Source organism: Egretta garzetta, unplaced genomic scaffold, assembly GCF_000687185.1.
Source record: "Egretta garzetta isolate BGI_Z169 unplaced genomic scaffold, ASM68718v1 scaffold204, whole genome shotgun sequence".
Lineage (NCBI taxonomy): Eukaryota > Metazoa > Chordata > Aves > Pelecaniformes > Ardeidae > Egretta > Egretta garzetta.
The window spans coordinates 2,516,512-2,537,181 of record NW_009259424.1 but is presented as its reverse complement, the minus strand read 5'-3'; positions in this window follow the sequence as shown (position 1 = coordinate 2,537,181).

Sequence of the window (20,670 nt, the reverse complement as noted above, 5' to 3'; positions counted from 1 at the left end):
GCGGGGAGAGCTAGGACGGGACTTGCCATCTGCAGTGCCTTCTCCCCCCAATTTAGCTTCTTATTAGCGAAACAAAGACACCCGCCCCCCTCTCCCCGCTGCAGACGGGTGCACAGCGCCCTGGGGGAGCGCAGCCCTCGCTCTGCCCCGGGGAGGCTCCTGCGGGCAGAGCGCCCCAGCCCGGGGAGGCACGGTCCGGTGCCGCGGAATGCAAGCGAGCAGAGCAGGCAGCTCAGGGATGTGCACGCTCGCAGGTGCTTCCACCGAGAGCTGGGGTTGTAACACGCAACGAAGCCATGTTCTCTAGCAGTTGCCATCAGTTTATCGGTTTTTTCCGTGAAGCCGGTAGTAATGCCATGTTTGCGTTTCGAGAGGGGTTTTTTTCCCCTTCATGTTATCTAGAGGTGTGGCTTTCGTGAACTTCTGCCTTTCTTTACTGTCTCAAGAGAGCGGGTTAATGATCCCTCATCTAGCACTAGAAAGCAAATTTGAATAGTGCACTTATGAAAAATAGATCATGAGGCAAAAGCAATAAATCAAGAGTGCCAGCGGAGCGCATTCCCATATATCTCAGTGGAACAAATAACTTCTGGTAGAAGAGAAGTTAATTAACAGAAAGAAAAAAAAAAATCATCATTCATCATTCACCATGACAAGTTTTGTTCAGAGTATTAGAATAACTTGGAAGACATAACATTTATACAAGAACCTATAGCTGCCCGGCATCCCATTGGCAGCAGACTAGGGATGCATGGAGGCGTGCTCCGTAGCAGCTGTAGAAGAAACCACAGTGCATTGGAAGTAAATGAGATCTTCATCCACACTTCAAGGTAATGCTACAACCAACAAAAAGAGTCCCGCAGAACGAGCAAAAATTATGTAACTACAGAGCAGTTGTTCATAAAGGGTAGAAAAAGAAGTTACAAGGACAACTAAATATAATATTAATCATATCAGAACTCTTTATAGTTTTATTAGATTCCCTCTTGTTTAGCCAAAGAGTAATCTGAGATTATTACAGAATTATACATTTAAGTAGATTACATTAGTGTGCAACAAACCATAAAATATGCCCAAAAAAGCTGAGTTACAGGACTCTAATAGACTGAACTTGTACATTTATCACAGAACACCAAAATACTAAGAATCAAGTATTTTTAACTTGTTCCAAAAAACTCATATCACGAAGTGCTGACACCAGAATGATGTTTTTCCATGGATTAGAATTCACTAAAGGCTCTTGTTCAATACTGTACCATTTTATAGTAGTTATCACCTGAAAATGTCAGTAAGATCAAGTAACATGAACATTTAGGTGTAAATTCCCATGGTCAGCTGTCAGTTCCCAGATGCTAAGCGAGAAGGGCAGGACCTCTGAGCAGCACTGTGCTAGGTGGTGTGGTGGGGATCTGGGCAAACAGCTTTGCATGTAGACCAGGAGAAGAGAGCTTAAGGGAGAGCCTTGGCGTATTGTCAAGGGCAGCTTCACTCCCCGGTCACCCCGCACCTCAGCTCTTCTTTCTTTCCATTATTCAGCTTTGAACAGCTTTTGTCACCCATACATGTTTTAAGAAGGTCAAAATGACTACGTTCAGCATGCAAGAGACCCACGGGTTGCTGAATGCGTTTTTCCCCTTCCGCAACTGATTTTCTTGGCCTCTGTTGGCTTACCCATTTCTTCTTTGCTTCCTCCTTCTTTCCATGTTTCTCTGCAAAGTGCTGGGAGAGCGCTAAATGCTCAGGGTGTGGATCAGTCAACTCAGAGCCTCTGGCTGCAACAGGACATAAAGCAATGGTGCTGTGGCCCAAGGCCTGAAGTTTGCCTCAAGACCAACTTCTAGACAGTCTGTGCTCTATCACACTCCAGTAGGACTTCTTCCTTTCTCAGAAGCCCTTGCTGGTGTCAAACCAATACATTAATTCCCCTTTCAAAGCAACACCTCCTCTCTTTCCTTGATAAATATTATGCACTACTTGAACTGAAAATTCAAAGCACCCAGATTTGCAGGATTGAAAGGATTAGGGATGGCATGAATGGATGCATCTTCTGAAGAAAGCCACGTAAGGAAGTCTCTTCCCACAGATTACTCCGAGAAGGCCAGAGGAATCGTCCTCTTGGAGCTCAGGAGCAATGCTTAGAGCCAGGTGCTCACGGGCAACAAGACAGAGCTGACACTTTCAGGCTGGAAAAGTCCAGAAAGAAACAAAGCAAACTGCCTCTACACTGAGCCCCAGGAAAGGAGGGCTCTTCTTGGGAAACAGACTGCAGGCAAACTCCCCCATTGCACTCCCGCATGGCCCCGGTGCAGCTTTGGCAGTAAATCAGATCAATTCAGAGTTACAGGCAAAGTAAAAGTTCAGCCATCCCAACAAAGGAAAAACAACACTGCCACTAGATATGACCTGCTGGGTCCATCCTCTCTCACCCAAATTGCACATCAAACCGACATTAACCACCCAAGCCCACCTGAAAGGGGCAACCAGGTCCTGCCACAAAGGCATAGGAATGGGAAGATAGGGGAAAACAAGGCTCAGTTTTCTATCCCTTCAAGCATTGAGAAAAGCTATTTCCAAAATCACTGCATCTTCCCTCTTTCACTATAATTGGAAAATTATTGATGGTGCCCTTTATATATTCAACAAATGGCTTCTATGGCTATATACCCCACGTCAGCTGGGCATTTAATTGCCTGAAAAGGCTGCCATGTATATAGTGTATTAACAGTACCCTTTAAATCACAGAGATTGCTAAATAAAAGGGGTTTTTTTCCCAAATATTTTCAGTCCCCCTTCCCTGCAAGTACACACATTGGTCAGTTGCAAAATTAAGATCTGTACCAAGAGCTATTTCTAACTTTCAGGTTGAAAGGCAGCACAGCCTGTATTGGCAGTAATTGCACCTTCTCCATACAGATAAACACTGCATTTAGAAATGGTTATTTCCACTTTGCAGGAAGGAAAATTGAGAGGAAGGCAAAATGACTTGTCACTGTCACAACTCTTAAGCAGAATGAATATTGAACCAGCTCTTCCTAAAATCCCATGCTGCATACTTTTAGATCTCTTTTACCTTTCCTTGGGAGATAGCAAACATCAGTTTCCTCTGAATTCATAATTCCTCAAAAATTTGGAAAGTCGCATTTAATGTTTTCCAGGGTTCAGCATAGGAAAATTAAGAATCTATGCTTAATAGAAACTTGCCTTATTTGGCTTAAAAGTTTCCTAACTTGAAAATTCATAGCCAAGAGAAAAACAGTTTTTCCTCAAACATCAGTTATTTCTACTACAAAGCTAACTGTTGATTTCCAGCTGTCTTACCTTATCTTCTACATAGAGTCCAAGGGCCTTTCTTAATGCATCCTACCAAAAAATCTTCCTTGAAAACATAATTATTTGAGTGGCAAGGCAGTCCTTGAGCACTGAACGGGACATGCTCAGTGGGAAAACAGGATTATTTAAAGACAGCTATTTAATGCAGGTGCAAAGGCTGCATTAAACACCTGGGGGTGCAAAGGTGCACGACAGTAAGAGTTGCAGTTCACAGCTGCCCAGCTCTACCACTAACATCCCGTATGGTGATTTACCTGCATCACCGCCTGTCTACAGCCACGGTGATTTACCTGCATCATCAACTGTCTACAGCCACAACTCCATTTGGGGCTGTCAACTGATGACTTCTGATCTTCCACAGACACACACTTGCAAAAAGGCTGCAAATTTACTGCTGTATTTACACTGCAGGTGAATGCAGCACCCTGCCATGCCCAGGTATTGCCTTCAGGACTTCCTCCATACCATCCTAGCTGTTGCTACAGGAGGAGATTCAGGTTTATTCATTTGCGAATCACTCCAGCCATACCTGCACCAGAAAACATTGTAGTTCGTAGGGTGCCACTCCATCAATGCTGACAACAGTAAAGAGCACTACTGAGCCTCCATGTGATGTTTCGCAATTTGTAGCCTACAATAGATGAATACTCACAGCACACCCTGATTCCAACATTTCTTTCTGTTCTAGTTAATGAGATACCACCAAAAGATGGCTGAACAAATTAAATAAATACAGCCTTCAATACATCCCCTTCCTCAGAAGCTTGCTGACCTCTTAAGATATTAACCCATCCATATTCCCCCCTTGCTTCTTGCCACCCTCAAACACTTACCATGACCTTACACTTGAGCCAGCAAAACAGAGCTCATGAGCATCCCACATCTGTTTTAAATACGCAGTCAGCCAGACAGAGCTGCAGGGATAGGTGCTGCTGAGCCCTGGGACACCTGCCCTGGAGCTGCTGGACTCATCTCTTATCCTCTGAGGTAGGGCTGGCCACCTCCCGCCAGCTGGGGATGGCACCAACTTCAACAGCAGCCACCACCCCTTTCTGCAGTATTTAACTGCAGCCTGAGGGCAGAGCATCATTAGACCAGCACTACACCTTGGTAAGAGATGGCCCCTCTCAATTCTGATGGGTTTATATCCTACAAAGGTAAAAAGCAGAGGGTGGGGGAATAGACATAATGAGGCTGCCAGTTAGTCTCTACCTTTCCCTGAATACCTACAGGCTTAATTCCTCAGATGAATCTTCAGGGCCCTACTTTGGCCTTATCAGATAATGTCCCCAACTAAAACAACCTCTTTGAATTTGCTTTGGGGAAAATGTTCTCTGTTTCTTCAAGCTGGAGGTAGAAGCCCCCATTTCCTTGGCTAATTGTTGCTCAGTGCAGTGCAAGCATTGCGAGCAAGGACAATGCACAGGCTGCAGCAGTATCACATTTTTGTGACTACTTTGTGGCCATCCTAGTAATGTTAGGTCTCCAGTCAAGTTTTGTTCCTACCTTTCAGTGAGCTGTGGATGCCAGCTTGAGGCTGAGCTTTAGATGCAGCACGTAAGGGATTCACCTCTGTCAGTCCCTAACAGAGCTCTCCTGGGACAATGCATGCTGCAACACCCAGAAGAAAGTGCCAGAACTGAGAACAAATAATAAATTAGCTGAGGGGTTCTGCCTACAGAACAAAACTCCTGAAGGCATGGAGCATATTCAGAGCCTGAGCAGTCTTGGCAGCACTGATGTTCCTCCTTGAAAAGGCCACTAAGTGCGTTGCTACTGCTGGCAGAGCATTAGGTGGTGGTATAGCTAGGTGTATAGAAATGCCTCCTTCTCTACATTCTTGGAGCACCAACTCTGTGGGTTATCCAGTCTGTGAGTATTTTTATTTCTCTTTATTTAATGTTAAATGCTCTAAATGCTTGGCTGTTGCTATCTCTGTGATTTTACAAATAGTAGGCTTCTAAGATTAGCAGATGGACAACAGTTTAAAAAAAAAAAACAAAAACAAAAAAACCCCCAAACCAAAAAAAACCCAAAAAAGCCCCACCACCCCTGAAAACATAAGCAACCCTGTGAAGGCAGTTATTACTTCTACGGTAGATTTTTATCTCTGTTTTAAGATGAGCTAAAGTCCCCCAGAATGCTGTAGAAAACCTTCTTTCTGTGTTGGATGAAAGGTGTAAAGTAGATCACTTCATACTGTTACTGATGAAAACAATAGGATATATTTAGCACTGAAATAAATGTATAGGTCTTTGAATTAACTAGGAGCTGGATCAGGACTCTTATCCTCACTGGAGATCATTAGTATATTATGTAATAAAGATAAAAAGGGGAAAACAGGCAACTACAGCTGGCTGGAAAGTTCTATTCCAAGTGCTTCAATCCACCACGTGTGGGGTGTTGTGCGCGCCTTTAACAATTCTAACCTAGGAGGTAGAAGTCTTATAATCTGATTAGTACCCTGCACATAACTTTCCCAATATTTATCTTGAAGCTCTGTACAAATCTTTTAAAAAAATCATCATTAGGAGCTGTATTGGTGCTGTCGTGCAGGTAACTTCCTGCTACGGGAAGTCCAGTTGCTGTATGAATTGTGTTGGGGCTGTGACCCCTTCAGAAGCGGGGGCTCTTGCCAACGGCACCCTTAGGCTGAAATCACTTGAATGGTGGTATTACTTACCCTGACATAACTAAAATGAGTGATGGTTATGGAAAGGGAAGGGCTTAGGATGCTGCTACACCATACACACAATAAAAAGCTAATGGGATGTTTTGGGGTCTAGAAAAGCTCTGAGGTGAGAAATAGCTATCATTAAACTATGCACTAGGCAAGGAAAGTGGCTTGACCACGTTACTTATGGCTGCTTCCTTGGCTGGAAAAAACCAGAAAGGTAGTGGGGTCTTTCTGAAACTGAGGTAGAAAGAAAAACTTCACAATCACTTGGGGAAAAAAAGAAGTTCCTTGAGTTAACTCTTCTTTTTGTACGGTTATGTAATATCCTTTCTCCTCAATTTCTTCTGTCTGTCTTACCCTCACTCTCTTACTACTCTGCTATCGAAATTCTTTTGCATTTCCTTAATGTAATTGTAGTATTTTCCCTTATATCTATGTATCATTAAGCACAATTGTTTGATATCAGCTTTGTCTAAACCAGCAACTATTGCATGTGGTAACTACCCTTTAACAAACTTCTCTGATTGCTATTTTTGTGTGATGCTAGTTATTCTTTCCTCCTGCCAGCAAACTGGCTCCAAACTAGATGAATTGTAATACACAAGGTTTCTTTCTTGTATTCCAGTTGCCTGTCTTGTTGAGTTTCTGTGTCAGGAACGCCTAACAAATTAGTTTTAACTGTGCCCTGCGATCCACTCATAGCTATTATTTAATAATATTTACCTCTTTGGTAAGGATCGTCTTAATATTTCATAGTGTTGTGTGGCACAGGATATAAACAAATGACACTACGGATTCCATGCTGATCAAGTAAAAGGACTTTCTCATTTTTCCTGGCACTGTTATCCCAATTAAAACCATAACAAATTTTCTACTGAGCCAGTAACTTCTTCAATTAATTTGCTGCTCTCATTAGGAGTGTTCCAGGGTCTGTCTGTCACATTTGCTCAGGCTACACTCAAAATTGGTCCTGGAAAGGGAATTGATTTAAGTCTGTCCTTGCTGCAAGAACTGTAATGAAACATTACATCTCATAATGACAATCTGAAAAGGCGCAGACCTACATAAGCAGAGAGATAAGGGACCTGCTCATCTTCTTGGAGTTAAGAGCAGAAGATTGTGTTTGGCTGTTGCTGTGTCATTTAATTGAATGAAGAGATTGACTCGGAGTCACGGACTTGTTGAGGTTGGAAGGGACCTCTGGAGATTGTCTAGTTTGACCCCCACCCCCCTGCTCAGAGCAGGGCCACCTTCAGCAGGCTGCTCAGGGCCATGTTCGGTCAAGCTTTGAATAGTTCCAACTGGAAACTTCAGTCTCCCCAAGTAACCTGTTTCAGTGTTCAACACCATAGTGGAAAAAGTGTTTTCTTAAGTTTAAATGGGATTTCCTGTATTTCCAGTTTGTGCTCATTGCCTCTTGCCCTTTTAGTGGACACCACTGATGAGAGGCTGGCTCCTTTACTCCATCTTCAAAAAAGATTCCAGCAACCACTCTTAGTTGTACTAATAACACCCTGATTATTACCAAGTCTATATCACACATTCGTTATTGACTTCTGTGGTGCCAAAGACATCCACTTCTCTGTCCAGACCCACTTGCCCAAGTTATCTTCCTTGGGTTCCCACCCCAGCAGTGCTACCTGCTCACTACATCTGCATCCTCCTTCCTGCGCTCCCATAGTGCTCGTGACCCTAGACTGGAAAAGGCAGAAGCAGAAATTGGCTCTTACAGGTTAGTTTGCTGAAGTTCAGCCAGCAGCTAGCTCTCTTGCCTTCAGCAAATCAGTTCTGCAAGCTGGATGCAAGCACAGACCAGCTGCTGGAGTGTACAAACCTCAGCGAGAGAGATAGCTCCCTGGTAAGTCCTAACTACAAGTAAAGGGCTGAAACTTAAAAAAGCACATACTCTGCAGCTGAAGCATTGACTGATAGCAAACATGACTGAAATGGGAAAAACATTCTTGGAAAGAAAAGTTAGTGGAGAAAGATGTGCTCAGTCCTCAGCAGTTGCAGGAACCTGCATTGCTGTTGGTATTCCCAGTGTAACTGGAACTTAGTCACACTTCTCTGTGTGATTGTTTTCCTGCTACATATGACTTTGGACCTGAAGTTCATATTAATTCTAAGAAATTAGTTTCTCCAAACATTTATCTATATGGGGACTTATCTGGTTCTGTCCCATACTATTTTGTAGGATGATACACAGGAATCCTAAGGAAAAATCTGCTTTAGATGGTGTAGATTTGTAACATTCAAAAAATGCTCTTAATAGAACACCCAGTGAAGAAATCTTAGTAAGATGTGTGCAGGTGGTTGCCTGCAGGACACAGAGCTGAACACAGAGTTCCCAGGTCTGCAGGAGACTTACCTCCTTCCAGTGAGTGGTCTGAAGGTGGGCTTGCTCTCACTCTCAGGTCTTAAATCCAAGAATGTAAAGGGTGCCAGAGGGACTACTGTCCTACCCCTTCTGCATTTAGATACTCATCATGCTTTAAGAGTAATAGGCCAAAATACTTGTTAGCTCTAATATTAGAAGTAGCTGAAGGGAGGCACAAGGAAGAATAGTAAATGAAGATAAATTTTTGTCTCTGTCATCTATTTTTCCCTTCCCTGTCACTTTTTTCCTTTTAATCAAAATGGTGTTTCCAGAAAACTTTGCTCTGGTATTACTGAGTTGCAGCAGTAACTATATGGGAATAGTCATTATTTGACCACACCTAGACAAAGATGACCCCAAATTATAAAACATTGAGCTGCAAGTGTAACTACAATGAGAGACTACAGCGTGAAGAAACGTCCCCAGCACAAGCCGGTCTGTATCTAAAAGCACTACATGAAACCTAGACATCAGAAAAGGCCAGCAAGCCTTTTTTGCTGGCTTTGTAATCCCAGTGATGTTATTTACCTGAAGCAGACTTTAGATGACTGTACAGAGCTCTATTTGGGATGATTCAGAAAGGTCAAGGTCCAAGGCAGGTGGCAAGCCAGCCTGTGTGGCTGCACTGGTGCCCTGGACTGGAGGACAACATTCCCTTTGCAGGAAGAGGCCTTAAATGGCTCTTATTAAACCCATAATTTGGGACTCATGTGCCTGAATGTAATGCAAATCTGCTGTCTTTCTCATCTGAAGTTACCGACAGCAGCAGGCAAAATAGAAGTTCCAGGAAATGGTTGTAATAAACACCACCTCAGAGCCTCACGCTGACTCCAGTTTTCTTATGTCTTAGCCTTCTTTGAACCCTCTAAGTTATGTGCCATCAATTTAACACTTGTGTTTCATGTTAAGTGAATTTTTTATACAAAAATGAGGCTGAAAGCACACATTTTGTGTTAACTGCTGATCCAATTGAAGACTGAAGTCATTGCTACAAGAGACTTGGTGGTGGTTATAGTTGTGATGCAACTCATCCACAGGGAAATAAAGTAAGGGAATATATTAATATCTTCCAGCATTTGCATTTATCTACAAGACTTGTTCTATGCCAAGGCTGATGGAATTTGGTTACTTGACTTGTACCTGAGAAACAAGTGGGTCAACCATGTAAACTTTACAGCCGCTCATAGCCATGAAGGTGACTTAATGTTTCTTAATTCAGCTGATCAACGCACTTAATTGTTGAACATCCATCACTTGTGAAGTCAGTGGTCCTAAGTACTTAAGAGATCAGCTGCTGAGGTTCCTGAGTTTTGAGTTGCATTTTTGTTCTGTTTTTTCCCCCTGTGTGTTACTTCTGGTTTCATGCATCTTGGTGAATGGTTTTTCAAACTTAGGAAAGAGGATGAAAAAAGAGCACGTGGAAGAACTGTCTCTATATAGGAATATGGTGGGAAAGGGGGCTGTAACAAACTATCTCCTGATTCCCATCTTTGACTTGTTGGATGGTGACTTTCAGTGTTGATTTTTGATGGCTAACAGTTCATTCTAGCAACTTCTGGGAAACAAGGAGTATGCAAAAAAGGCTAAACCTCTGTGGGAAGAAGTTTTGATTTGTCTAGACAGAGCTTCCTTGACATAATGTGGATAATTGTTCCCTAGCCTCCTGCAGACTACCAGCTCAGAGCGGCTAAAGCAGCAGTGTATTTATGCCTGTTAAACCAGAAGTTCTGCCTATTGTTTTTCCTGCCTTCATCACTTTCCACTGCTATAGTCCAGCTATGTTATACCAGGACATTAAACATTCAGCATCCAGAATGTCTAGACAGGCTGAAAGACTGTCTGTGCTCTATTTTTTTTTTTTCAAAGTCAACTTTCCTAAGAACTAATAGGCTATTTGGAAAGAGAAGGTGGCAGAGTTCCTAGTATGAGACGCATCTTCAGGCTGCCTTCTGAAGCAAGTACAGAGTAATGTGGTCTGGTAGGGATTTCTAGCAGTGCACAAAATTCCTGTGCAAACCTCCTCCTGCCCCCCGGAGAGGCTTCAAGCCTTTGACAATTATTGCTAATGTCTTAAACAGCTTGCACTTGTATTCTAAGGATACAAGGCTATACAGAAATGTACCCTGTTAGCTGGTAATGTCCTGGTAAAATAATAGAGGAGAGGACTAAAGGGTGAATACCTTGCCACTGAAGATGGTAAAGATCTTTCTGAGGTATAAGCAAATGGTTTCCATTTAAAGTATGGGACCTGTGGATCAACAGAAACATTTTGCTGTGCATCTCTGCTGGTTTTAGCAAGACTAAGCAAGCAAGCAAACAAAAAAGCCAAACTTTTTTCCATATAATTTTCCTTTGAATGACCTTTGTAATTTTTTTCAGTATTGACCTGAGTCATTCTCCATATAGAAAGAAGCAAGTACTTGTTCCGTGCAGGGTGAACACAAATCTAGAAGCTTTGTAAACTGTGAAAGTTGGATACAAAAGAAGGGCTGATGATCCTGTTAATCCACCCGCACCTGTGTATGATTGTGCTATATATCATAGAAACCTTTCAGGTTTGATTTTGGACCCCAGGATAAGCCTGAGAGGCTTTATCAGAGGTGGGGAGGAAGGGCAGGCAGTCAGCCCATGCAGCATGGGCCACTGAATCCCTCTGTCACTTGCAGGAGTGAGGACATGAGGGTGCTCCAGTCCAGCTGTGCCTTTGGGGTCCATCCGAGCTCCCTCTTTCCTGGGTGGATGAAGATTCCCAGGGAGCCTCATGCTAATCCTCTTAACTTCCAGCGAGGGAGAACAGCATTCTTGTGCAAGTACTTAACGTGCGCTCTTCAAAGCAAAGTAGATTTTGCTGTATTAAATATATACATCAACAAAGCCTTCAGGCTGGTAGCCAAGGTATTGAGAAGCATCACACAAGGAAAGATGCCTGGATCAAAGAGGACAAACAACTGAATGTGAGCACCCAATATGACGGAGTGGCTAAGAGAGGTAACAAAATGTTATACTTCTAATGCGAATAAAAGGTAGGTGGCAAATTTATTATCTCATGCCATTCAAAGTCATATAGAGTTAACAGAAATCCAGTTACAATGTCAGCGTATGAAAGTACTGGAAAAATTTGGTGATAGAGCCTAGATATTTACCATAAAGCGTTCAGGGACTAGAAAAAAAAAGTAATTTAAAGAAGCTTGCAGTTCAATTTGTCAAGAGATTGAAAGGTGACCTAAGCATGCATAAATCCTTGTGGAGAGATAATGAGTGTGAAAGAGCTCTTTAATCTATCACTTAGAGCATAGCAAGAACCAATGACTGGAAACTAAAGGCAAATTTGAAGTTTAAAAGCATGTGCCAAAAACAATTTAACAATGAAAATTAAAAAAAAATCAACGTTCTGATGCTTTCAAATCAATATCCTTTGTTGGCAGCATCCCTTCTAGAAAACAAAGGTTATCTGACACAACACATGAATGAATGATTTCTGTCTTGGGTTTAAGTCAGCTGAAATGATTTGATACACCCTTCCAGTTTTAAGATCTATAAAAAGAGATCTCTTCCCAAACTTTGGGAAGAATGCAGAGAGAGGACAAGTCTTGGGAGAAAAGGACAGAAAGCATTGCTCCAAGAAAAAAAAACAAACCAAACATCAGGATATCATATAATAAAACAGCTTCCTTTAAATGCATTTGGTGGACAGTATTTTTGACTAGACCTGTCTTAGGATGAACAAGGAAGGAATAATGAAGTCGGCTGGCTGAAGACTAACTTTTGGTTGTATGTAGGAATTGCTATCCTGGCCCATGGCAGTGGTCCAGCTGTGTTGCTCTCCCAGCAAATCATGCTGTGCTGCCCGGGAAGGGCGGGAGAGAAGGAAAGGGAAATCTGATAGCTTGGTGTCCTTTGCTGGCAGCCTTTTGGCTTGCTGGATAACGTATGATGTAGCCCTTTCAGTTCTCAGTACTGATTAGGCTCCTCTGGAGCTGCATGTGTGTGTTTGGGCTCTGCATTTCAATAAAGAGTTGGATGTGATAAAGGGAATCGAAAGGTCTAAAAAATGTGCCATAAAATGGTCAAATAATTGGGATTGCTTCTACAAGGGAATATGTAATAGCTTAAGTACTGGTTTTGGATTTTGAAGTTGCTGTAAAAGGGAATTAAAAAGTTCTAAGCTTGGGAGAGATGGGATAAAAAGTCCTGAATACCCCTTAACTCAGCTTAACTTTGGCACTAGGAAAAGCTTCCTAGCAGGATAATGAAGGACTAGTAAATAAATAGTCTAGAAAAAGTATGCATCTCTCTTGCTGAAAGGCTTTGGGAACAGATAGGACAAAACATCTTGCCCAAATGACATGGACTGATCCTGGTTTTGTCATGCAGTGGAAAAACTTGTGGTCCTCTCTGGTTCTAAGATACACTTTTTTTTTTCTGCCTTTCTTGGGCTGATGGCCATGGGCTGGTACACTGTTTAACTGGAGGCTATGACTTTCTGCAAATAAATATTGTGCTGAACAAGGTTCTAAGTGTTGCCAAAGAATGTATATCTCCTCTTCATTTTAAGTAAAATCTATCAGCCAGTTCAAAAGGCAAACATTGTTCCCTGATAAAATGCAGCTGGTGTGCATATGAGCTTAGTCAGCAGACTATAAAATAGCATAAGCTTTCCATAGTGATCAGAAACATCAAAAGCAGAAAGTGTATTTAAAAAAAAAAATCTCCAACAGATTGCTATAATTATTAAATGTGATTCATCACAAGTAGTGATAGAATATAGCTGCAATGATGTTACCCAGACAGGAAGGAATAATACAGCTTTGGTCTGTGTTTCTGTGTACAGATTTCAAAACATAGAGAGGGTGGATCGCCAGATACCAGAGTATGTGTAGCCCATCATTTAAAATGGGTTTGCTCTCATGAGAGGCATATATTTACTGTAACATTCAGCCGCAGCTTTTGAACAAGTTAACAGCTTTCATGCCGCTCTACTTGGGAACAGGGGGGAAAAATAAACTATACCAATCTGTCCAGTGGACTGCCCTACTGAGATGTACTGGTGTATATAACCCTGCTGTGTGGTTACACTTATCTACAGAGTAATGTTTGTGGGTCCATGTGCAATACATGGCAAAAGCCTTTCTATCTATGGTTTATCGAAAGGAGTAGGGGAGAGATACACATGGCACTACTGCTTTGTGAGAGTCTCTCGGGTACTCTTGATGATCTGGAAATCAGCTCTTCTGTTGCTGCTGCTTGCCCTTGCAGGGCTGCATCTTGTATGCTTTCCACTCAAAATGGCAGCAATAAGGTAAGATGTACCTATGACTCCTGCCAGCAGAACAAGTCTCAGATGGAGCCATTCTGAACTTTCCCCTTCCTCTTTAGATCGCGTTTCCCTTAAGAAAAAAATGCTAAGGGGTGCTCTTATGTTTCTGCTACAAAATGAGAAACCAGAGCCATTTAACCCACTGTAACCAGTCTTTAAAACCTGATACAACCAATCAGCAGTTGTGTGGTAAGCCTTTTCACAGCATGGTGAATTTTTAAAAAAAAAAAAAGAAAGCAGAGTAACTTCTTAATATTCATACTTTTAATCAGATTCTGCCTGAATTGCCCAGTTATATTCTATTATGCTGCACTCAGAACAGGCTAGTGCTAGAGTGATGAAAATGCTTTGGCTTTATACTGATAGGAGGGCTCTTCTGGGGTTCTTTCAGTGCTCTGTCTTGGCCTTATCTGTTTTCCCTAACCTGACGGATTTAGAGTGCTAGACATCATTCTTTTGTGCTCTTGAAAAAAAACCAAACCAAACCTCTGGACCCGTTCTTGCATTTGCGAACTTCTCTACTTGCAAAGATTTTCTTCTAGTATGCAGTGCAGTCATCCTACCACCCCAGTTACATGCCTTTTTAAACTCCAAATTCTGTATTGCTTAAAATTCGTACTAACTGAAATTGTTAGGGCCCCAGAAGTCAGGATGCTAACTTAAAGAAACCCCCAAACACATGAATTTAACATTGTGTTGCTGTTTGAGTTTTCAGGCTCTGCCTGTGTCGGTATACCTGCTAACAACAGGGGAAGAAATTAGTAAAAACCTAAGAATTTAATTCATTAATATAGAAGCAAGAGCTTTAAAAGTAATGCCAGACCATGTGTAATAAAACGGTGAGAACAGTGGTTAAACCTACCAGATTTTAAAAATGCAGAAATACTGATTTTTAACTCTTTCTTTTTTTCATTTGAGTGCTTCACATTCCTAATTTGGGATGTTAATAAATTTCACTTAAGTTTATTTTTTCAGAAATATATTTATGGTCCCTTGGTTTCCTGTCTGTCTCCATACTGTAAAAATTACTTAAGACAGCTTTGTTGGACACCATCTGGCTTTGCCACGTTCCCCATTGAGATGCTGCACTGGGAGGTTGGAACACTCACGTGAGCAAGAAGTGGTACTTTCAGAATTTTGCACAAAAACTTCAGCTGCTTTGATTTCATAAAATGTCCATGGTATTGCCCACTGATCACTCTCAGATGAAATCCCATGGGCTGTTTGGTGATCAGTATTTGCTGCCACTTCATGTATATGATAGATACATGAAGAGTTAAATATTTGAAGGTAGAATAAACCACAAATTTCAACCATATTAATTAATAAACAGTTATGGAAATCACACTAACTTAGAGTATTCTAGGAAATAATCACCTTTACCCATTCTATATTGTTGTTTTGACAGATAAGACCAGTTTATTTGATCCATATTCTGGCTCCAAAATTACAAACAACTCTGGTACGATTTAGTAACTGAAAGAATTCTGTAATTTTTTTCAAATTGTTCTATATTTGAGACTCATTTAGAATATATTAATATAAAACAGCAAAGTTAAGAAAAACCCAGCAGCATGATTAACATACATACATGCATTTTTGGGAGCTGCACAGAAGAGGTGCTGTCTTTGGGGAGCTCATCTTCCTAGTGCAGGGGACTGAATCCCACAAATCCCCCAGTCAGTATCAAAAGCGCTCTCAGGAAGATGCTAGCTAGTTTCTAAATGTTGCTCAGTTGCTGTTTTCACAGCTGCAAAGTAGGAAAAATGTTTGTTTACCTGTAAAGGAGGTGAAAGTTAAATATCGATGTTTGTATACCTACATTATATTATACCAAGGAAGTTCAAAGAAAATGGAGGGCAGGTGACCCTTACAAGTGATTTTTCCAAACACTGTTAAAACTATTTAAAGCAACTTTTAACTATATTAAGTGGCTTTTGTGGGGGGCCTAAAAATATCCTATAATGAGATAGCTGTAAGTCTCTCCCTTATATAAAAATAGACAGACGTATGAGTAAGACACCCCAGGTTTGAATAAGTACATGGTGTGGATTTAATTGCCATGCTGCTCCCTGTGTTTCTGCCGTGCAGAAGCGCGGATTATCATTCTGTGTGAACTGGAATACAGGAAAGTCTGTGTGGCATTCTCGTGCCTGTCTGCTGGCGGCCTGGAAAACACCACCCAGCTTGTTGCACTGAATTAAATCTCAAAATGTTCTATGAAATAAAGCGTAATCTTCTTAGCAAGATAGATAACTCTTAGGAGCCATCTGCCTTTACCTTTTAAAAAATGCCTCTTTAAATGTAAATTTAGCTTTCCACCAGAGACAGTATTGCCATGGCAACAAACGCCAGAAAAAATAAATGTCTCTATACAAAACAGAGAGTGTTTTTCCTCTTAAACATACTCCAGATAAAATAAAATATGCAGCTATGGAATTAATGCACACACGATCTTGGACAGTAAAAAAAGAGTATTGGTCTTTTCCTGGAATGGTTCTCTGAGGTAGTATTGAACACACAATTGCTTGTGGTAAAGAAATCTATTGTATGCTTATTAAATATGCTGTAAACTAGAGCTCTCACCTTGCAGTTTGCTCTAGATGGACTGGAATGCTACAAACTTCAGCGGAGCGTTATGCAGGCAGCAGGATCCGCCTCTGCGCAAGAGTTTACAGAACTGGAATATAAAATGTAATCTCTCCCATGTAATTTATATTTCCAATGCTTTGCTGTGCAAGTTTGCTTTGTACAGACTACTGCTGGAGAGGCTTGTTATTCAAGGGGCATATAAGTGGTGGTTCAGATTTCTCCTTTCATTGAATGCAATGAAGAATGCATTCAGGTCAGGCCTGTTTCAAAAATAAGATTGATGAGTGGTGTACTCCTAAATTGCCACAAACAAATTCCTCTCTAACCTCAAAAAAAAAAATCTCCAACAGATTGCTATAATTATTAAATGTGATTCATCACAAGTAGTGATAGAATATAGCTGCAATGATGTTACCCAGACAGGAAGGAATAATACAGCTTTGGTCTGTGTTTCTGTGTACAGATTTCAAAACATAGAGAGGGTGGATCGCCAGATACCAGAGTATGTGTAGCCCATCATTTAAAATGGGTTTGCTCTCATGAGAGGCATATATTTACTGTAACATTCAGCCGCAGCTTTTGAACAAGTTAACAGCTTTCATGCCGCTCTACTTGGGAACAGGGGGGAAAAATAAACTATACCAATCTGTCCAGTGGACTGCCCTACTGAGATGTACTGGTGTATATAACCCTGCTGTGTGGTTACACTTATCTACAGAGTAATGTTTGTGGGTCCATGTGCAATACATGGCAAAAGCCTTTCTATCTATGGTTTATCTAAAGGAGTAGGGGAGAGATACACATGGCACTACTGCTTTGTGAGAGTCTCTCGGGTACTCTTGATGATCTGGAAATCAGCTCTTCTGTTGCTGCTGCTTGCCCTTGCAGGGCTGCATCTTGTATGCTTTCCACTCCAAATGGCAGCAATAAGGTAAGATGTACCTATGACTCCTGCCAGCAGAACAAGTCTCAGATGGAGCCATTCTGAACTTTCCCCTTCCTCTTTAGATCGCGTTTCCCTTAAGAAAAAAATGCTAAGGGGTGCTCTTATGTTTCTGCTACAAAATGAGAAACCAGAGCCATTTAACCCACTGTAACCAGTCTTTAAAACCTGATACAACCAATCAGCAGTTGTGTGGTAAGCCTTTTCACAGCATGGTGAATTTTTAAAAAAAAAAAAAGAAAGCAGAGTAACTTCTTAATATTCATACTTTTAATCAGATTCTGCCTGAATTGCCCAGTTATATTCTATTATGCTGCACTCAGAACAGGCTAGTGCTAGAGTGATGAAAATGCTTTGGCTTTATACTGATAGGAGGGCTCTTCTGGGGTTCTTTCAGTGCTCTGTCTTGGCCTTATCTGTTTTCCCTAACCTGACGGATTTAGAGTGCTAGACATCATTCTTTTGTGCTCTTGAAAAAAAACCAAACCAAACCTCTGGACCCGTTCTTGCATTTGCGAACTTCTCTACTTGCAAAGATTTTCTTCTAGTATGCAGTGCAGTCATCCTACCACCCCAGTTACATGCCTTTTTAAACTCCAAATTCTGTATTGCTTAAAATTCGTACTAACTGAAATTGTTAGGGCCCCAGAAGTCAGGATGCTAACTTAAAGAAACCCCCAAACACATGAATTTAACATTGTGTTGCTGTTTGAGTTTTCAGGCTCTGCCTGTGTAGGTATACCTGCTAACAACAGGGGAAGAAATTAGTAAAAACCTAAGAATTTAATTCATTAATATAGAAGCAAGAGCTTTAAAAGTAATGCCAGACCATGTGTAATAAAACGGTGAGAACAGTGGTTAAACCTACCAGATTTTAAAAATGCAGAAATACTGATTTTTAACTCTTTCTTTTTTTCATTTGAGTGCTTCACATTCCTAATTTGGGATGTTAATAAATTTCACTTAAGTTTATTTTTTCAGAAATATGTTTATGGTCCCTTGGTTTCCTGTCTGTCTCCATACTGTAAAAATTACTTAAGACAGCTTTGTTGGACACCATCTGGCTTTGCCACGTTCCCCATTGAGATGCTGCACTGGGAGGTTGGAACACTCACGTGAGCAAGAAGTGGTACTTTCAGAATTTTGCACAAAAACTTCAGCTGCTTTGATTTCATAAAATGTCCATGGTATTGCCCACTGATCACTCTCAGATGAAATCCCATGGGCTGTTTGGTGATCAGTATTTGCTGCCACTTCATGTATATGATAGATACATGAAGAGTTAAATATTTGAAGGTAGAATAAACCACAAATTTCAACCATATTAATTAATAAACAGTTATGGAAATCACACTAACTTAGAGTATTCTAGGAAATAATCACCTTTACCCATTCTATATTGTTGTTTTGACAGATAAGACCAGTTTATTTGATCCATATTCTGGCTCCAAAATTACAAACAACTCTGGTACGATTTAGTAACTGAAAGAATTCTGTAATTTTTTTCAAATTGTTCTATATTTGAGACTCATTTAGAATATATTAATATAAAACAGCAAAGTTAAGAAAAACCCAGCAGCATGATTAACATACATACATGCATTTTTGGGAGCTGCACAGAAGAGGTGCTGTCTTTGGGGAGCTCATCTTCCTAGTCCAGGGGACTGAATCCCACAAATCCCCCAGTCAGTATCAAAAGCGCTCTCAGGAAGATGCTAGCTAGTTTCTAAATGTTGCTCAGTTGCTGTTTTCACAGCTGCAAAGTAGGAAAAATGTTTGTTTACCTGTAAAGGAGGTGAAAGTTAAATATCGATGTTTGTATACCTACATTATATTATACCAAGGAAGTTCAAAGAAAATGGAGGGCAGGTGACCCTTACAAGTGATTTTTCCAAACACTGTTAAAACTATTTAAAGCAACTTTTAACTATATTAAGTGGCTTTTGTGGGGGGCCTAAAAATATCCTATAATGAGATAGCTGTAAGTCTCTCCCTTATATAAAAATAGACAGACGTATGAGTAAGACACCCAGGTTTGAATAAGTACATGGTGTGGATTTAATTGCCATGCTGCTCCCTGTGTTTCTGCCGTGCAGAAGCGCGGATTATCATTCTGTGTGAACTGGAATACAGGAAAGTCTGTGTGGCATTCTCGTGCCTGTCTGCTGGCGGCCTGGAAAACACCACCCAGCTTGTTGCACTGAATTAAATCTCAAAATGTTCTATGAAATAAAGCGTAATCTTCTTAGCAAGATAGATAACTCTTAGGAGCCATCTGCCTTTACCTTTTAAAAAATGCCTCTTTAAATGTAAATTTAGCTTTCCACCAGAGACAGTATTGCCATGGCAACAAACGCCAGAAAAAATAAATGTCTCTATACAAAACAGAGAGTGTTTTTCCTCTTAAACATACTCCAGATAAAATAAAATATGCAGCTATGGAATTAATGCACACACGATCTTGGACAGTAAAAAAAGAGTATTGGTCTTTTCCTGGAATGGTTCTCTGAGGTAGTATTGAACACACAATTGCTTGTGGTAAAGAAATCTATTGTATGCTTATTAAATATGCTGTAAACTAGAGCTCTCACCTTGCAGTTTGCTCTAGATGGACTGGAATGCTACAAACTTCAGCGGAGCGTTATGCAGGCAGCAGGATCCGCCTCTGCGCAAGAGTTTACAGAACTGGAATATAAAATGTAATCTCTCCCATGTAATTTATATTTCCAATGCTTTGCTGTGCAAGTTTGCTTTGTACAGACTACTGCTGGAGAGGCTTGTTATTCAAGGGGCATATAAGTGGTGGTTCAGATTTCTCCTTTCATTGAATGCAATGAAGAATGCATTCAGGTCAGGCCTGTTTCAAAAATAAGATTGATGAGTGGTGTACTCCTAAATTGCCACAAACAAATTCCTCTCTAACCTCTTTCTGCATCAGTTACCTTCTACAGAGGTCAAGGTGAGGAGAGACCCAAGAAGGCCATTATCATTATTTTCAAGACCCAAATCCCTGCATGGTAAAAATAAGAACTGTTTTTGTATTATTGTGTACTTTCCCATTTTAAGCTTTGAATTTCACAGTATACGACTATAGTGACAGTTTTCAAATGCTGCCGTTGTTGACATGTTCTGTGCTTGTTTATTTACCCTCTTTCTTTCTTCCCCAAGTCACTTGTAGCCCTTTGACTGCACTTGTTGTGTTTGAAGGCTGCAGGGGAGTGAAGATGCCTGCGACTGGGTTTTACCTGCTCGAGTAGAGAAGGAATTCTCCTGCGCTCACCTAGCACCTCTCATCCAAGTAAGACAATAGCTTATGCAGCTTAAGCCATTTCTTCTTACTGTATGGTAGGAAAACTATGTATTATCCCAAGACACATTGAAGAACTAATTTCTGCTACAGATTGTTGATGCTGACCTTGGCATGTCATTCACCA